A 5,037-nucleotide genomic window follows, 5' to 3' on the forward strand; every position below is an offset into this window, starting at 1 on the left:
TTTTATGATAAGAATTTTCAGAATTGTTTTTTAAAATATTTAATGAAATTGTGTCGAGAAAAAATGAAAATAGAAGGGATGGAATTGGATGAAATATTGGACGAATATTTTTAATAGAAATATATCATTTTTCATCTCGTCTTTAAATTAATGTGGAAATTATTATTTCGTGTTCTTTCTTTGGAAGATACGAATTTTCTACAATTTGTTGGGTAATTTTATTGATAAGAATTCATTTTCAAAATGAATTGTTTTCTAAAATATCGATATTTAATAAAATTAATGTCGAGAAAAATGGAATAGATTGTAGTGGAATGAATTGGATGGAATTGGACGAGTATTTCTAATAGAGATCTATCATTTCTCATCTTGTCTTTTATTAATTATACGTGTGGAAATTATTATTTCGTGTCTTTCTTTGGAGGATACGAATGAAATTCCTTTCTATATTCTTAGTTTTATATTTCTCTATGTGTTTTTCTATAATTTGCTGGGTAAATTTAATGATAAAAATTCATTTTCAGAATTGTTTTCTGAAATATCGATATTTAATGAAATTAATATTGAGAAAAATGGAATAGATAGTTTATTACATGAGTTTATACAATGAAATTGTATCGAGAAAAATGAATTTGATGAAATGGTAGAGATCTATCATTTCGTATCTTTCTTTGGAGAATACGACGAAATTTCTTTCTTTATTCTGTGTCCTCAGTTTTACATATTGATGATTCAAGGCTTCGTTTTCCAATTGTTTTCCAAAATATCGATACTCAATCGAAACTTTATTAATTTCATTATATTTGAGATTAATAAGAGCAATATATTTTGAATTACGGATTAAACAATCAAATTGCACCAATATATTCTATAAAATCTAAAAATCACGCCTTTCATTGAAAACAAGTTTAAAGCTTCTCTTAAAGAAAATTGAGTTTCATCTTTATCTTCAGTTCACTGAACTATTAATCCTATTCTATTACCAATTCTTCAAACGAATTCTATTTTATTATTAATTCTACGCAATCACTTTCATTTTTGAGATCTGTGTTCCCCACAGATAAAAACCTAGCTGCTCAACTAGCTCCATCTTTCCATGAGAATATGTCGTCCGAGAAATCTCATATTTCGTATATTTTTATCATAACATTTCTTTTCTTTCTAAAGCATTTCGCTGACTCATGCAATATTTTCATTGCAATATTCTTTTCACATATTTCTACTCGTCGAACTGATGCAACGCTCCAATGGCGGGGGCACCCTGTACAATTCTCTTCTATTAAGCGAATCAACGAGACGAGGAGGGCTGCGTTACCGTATTCTCTGACATGAATGAAATTTCTCAATGAATCATCGTCCCACGGCCGCGAATCGTCGTGTAACGATAGATGGCTGGAATATTCGTTGGGAAAAAACGTGGGCGGCGCATCGAGTTTGACCTTCGATGGACGGATCGATGCGCCTCTCGACCTTTTGCGCCCTTCGAATGAAAAAATCCCACGAAATCTCGATCGACTTCGAACGTTTTAAAACGTTATCATTCACATAATAACATTTCGTCTCATCGATCATTTTTATGGAAAATTTGTATTATAAGCGAATTCGTGAAGAAACGGGATTTTGTGCTTCTTTGTGGAAAGATTTCTACGGAAAGAAGAAGGGTAAATTAACACCTTTCGTGTTGGTTTAAGAAGAGGATTGAAATTTTTCTCCTCCTGCAAGGCACAGAAAAATCAAAAAAGAAAGTAGACATTTTTATCTGAACAATTAACACGCAAACATTGTAAGTCTAACGTGTAAATTTTCAGAAAGTTTAATGATATCGTCAAAATTCTCTTCCTTTCTTTTCGAGCACAAAGTTTCGCAAGAAAGATGGCTCTGAACGACGAAACGAACGAAAACGTTTGAAAAGATGGAGAGATCTCAGGGAAGAGAGAAAGGATATTTTTTCCCCCTTCAGAGTGGAGAGGCGAGGGTGGGCAATATTTCTCGGTTCGGAGGAATTCATCGGTGAACCGCGTGCACCTCACCCTCGAGAGAAAGAATCTAATCTTTCGCAGTGGAGAGGTCCCCTTAGTATAAACTTTTTAAAACTTCGTAAAAGGGAAAGCGAGCAACTCACGTGCAAACAATCTTCGAATTTTATTCGAATCTTCGACAGGCTCGCCCGCTTTTACGATTTTTACGCTTCCGCTCTTTTATGAGAATAATTTATCAGATCAAAGCGATCGATCGAAATGAAGGAATTTATTGATGAATTAGTAGTATTGTTGGAAAGAGTTGGGCGTCAAAAATTTCGAATAAAGTTCTATTTTATCAGAATACTTACAATAACATCTGTTCGAAAATTATTATAATTATAAAATAATATTCGAATTACAACTCACTATGATAGAAAATTTTTTTTATTTCTTATCAGTATAATGTGGACTAATTATGATTTGTAACGATAGATTAATTTATAATTTATTTTATAAGTGAAAATAATTTTTACGATTTTGTATATTCGAGTTATAGCTCTTTCACTGTGATATAAAAAATTTTATTTTATTTCATATATCATTTAATATAATGTGGCTAATTATGATTTATAATTTATAACGATAGATTTAATTTATAAATTAAATATTTTCGAATAGTATCAATATTATATCGAAATAATTAACAGTTTCGAAAATATTTACTTCGTGAAAATAATTTTTACGATTTTATATATTCGAATTATAATTCACTATGATAGAAAAATTTTTTTTATTTTTTCAATATAATGTGGATTAATTATGATTTAACATATGACATAATAATAGATTAATGTATAATTTATAATTTAATTTTCCAGTATTACTATTATTATATCAAAATAATTAATAGTTTCGAAAATATTTACTTCATGAAAATAATTTTTACGATTTTATATATTCGAGTTATAGTTCTTTCACTGTGATATAAAAAATTTCATATCATATATCATTCAATATAATGTGGATTAATTATGATTTAACGTATGACGTAACGATAGATTAATTTATAATTTATAATTTAATTTTATATTCCAGTATTACTATTATTACATCAAAATAATTAATAGTTTCGAAAATATTTACTTCATGAAAATAATTTTTACGATTTTATATATTCGAATTATAATTCACTATGATAGAAAAATTTTTTTTATTTCTTCAATATAATGTGGATTAATTATGATTTAACGTATGACGTAACGATAGATTAATTTATAATTTATAATTTAATTTTATATTCCAGTATTACTATTATTACATCAAAATAATTAATAGTTTCGAAAATATTTACTTCATGAAAATAATTTTTACAATTTTATATATTCGAATTATAATTCGCTATGATAGAAAAATTTTTTTTATTTCTTCAATATAATGTGGATTAATTATGATTTAACGTATGACGTAACGATAGATTAATTTATAATTTATAATTTAATTTTATATTCCAGTATTACTATTATTACATCAAAATAATTAATAGTTTCGAAAATATTTACTTCATGAAAATAATTTTTATGATTTTGTATATTCGAATTATAGCTCTTTCACTGTGATATAAAAAATTTCATATCATATATCATTCAATATAATGTGGGCTAATTATGATTTATAACGATAGATTTAATTTATAAATTATTTAATTTATATAATTATTAATTTATAAATTAAATATTTTCGAATAGTATCAATATTATATCGAAATAATTAACAGTTTCGAAAATATTTACTTCATGAAAATAATTTTTACGATTTTATATATTCGAATTATAATTCACTATGATAGAAAAATTTTTTTTATTTCTTCAATATAATGTGGATTAATTATGATTTAACGTATGACAATAAATAGATTAATGTATAATTTATAATTTAATTTTATATTCCAGTATTACTATTATTACATCAAAATAATTAATAGTTTCGAAAATATTTACTTCATGAAAATAATTTTTACGATTTTGTATATTCGAGTTATAATTCTTATTATAAATTAATTATTATACTTGATCCGCTTTTATAATTATTCGCGATTATGTTACGAGCAATGAATTATTGAAGCAATTTATCCAAGTAACTTCGACTATTGAATTTCCCCATCATTGATGGAAGGAAGAAGTCTCGCGGGACGGCACAGGGACAAGTGGACCGAGTCTATCTCCACTTCAGACGCTTTGTTAACGATCCTGACATCATCGCAATAATGGAAGAGTACTATAATAAAGAGTATAAAATTATTTTCATCGATTTCTTTGAAACTATTGATTATTTTTGATGTAACATCGACACTGAGAAATCGTAAATTAGTAGCACATTGGGTAGAAAATAGGCGTTTCCTTCCAAATTGACCAATCACCGAGTACGTTCCCACGATAAATCTCGCATATCGACACGTGCTCCCAGTTTTCTTGTAACACAAGCTGATGTGGCAAGAAGTCAGAGGAAGAGGAATTATAACAAAAATCCTCGCTATTGTCCAAAGTACCGTTCTCTTCGCTTCAAACGCTTTGTTCACAATCCTGATATTACACAGTAGTGAAACAGCTATAATTCGAATATATAAAATCGTAAAAATTATTTTCATTTATGAAGTAAATTATAAATTATAAATTAATCTATCGTTATAAATCATAATTAACCCACACTATATTGATAAGAAATAAAAAAAAATTTTTTTATAATAGTGAATTATAATTTGAATATAAAAAATCGTAAAAATTATTTTCGTTTATGAAGTAAATTATAAATTATAAATTAATCTAACGTTACAAATAATTAATCCACACTATATTGATAAGAAATAAAAAAAAATTTTTTTATAATAGTGAGTTATAATTCGAATATACAAAATCGTAAAAATTATTTTCGTTTATGANGTAAATTATAAATTATAAATTAATCTAAAATTACAAATAATTAACCCACACTATATTGATAAGAAATAAAAAAAAAATTTTTTATAATAGTGAGTTATAATTCGAATATACAAAATCGTAAAAATTATTTTCGTTTATGA

General features: G+C 26.3%; 1 protein-coding gene and 1 long non-coding RNA gene across 2 annotated transcripts in view; one reads left to right on the plus strand and one right to left on the minus strand.

Annotated features, from left to right (window-relative positions):
* The window catches only part of LOC102678231 (breast cancer anti-estrogen resistance protein 1), a 116,733-nt gene that overhangs the window by 22,936 nt on the left and 88,760 nt on the right, over window positions 1–5,037 (plus strand). The gene's annotated exons all lie outside the window — the stretch shown is intronic.
* The window catches only part of LOC116185579, a 14,189-nt gene that overhangs the window by 936 nt on the left and 8,216 nt on the right, over window positions 1–5,037 (minus strand). The window lies entirely within an intron of this gene.

The sequence above is a fragment of the Apis dorsata genome, unplaced genomic scaffold, assembly GCF_000469605.1.
Source record: "Apis dorsata unplaced genomic scaffold, Apis dorsata 1.3 scaffold_23, whole genome shotgun sequence".
NCBI classification, from domain to species: Eukaryota; Metazoa; Arthropoda; class Insecta; order Hymenoptera; family Apidae; genus Apis; species Apis dorsata.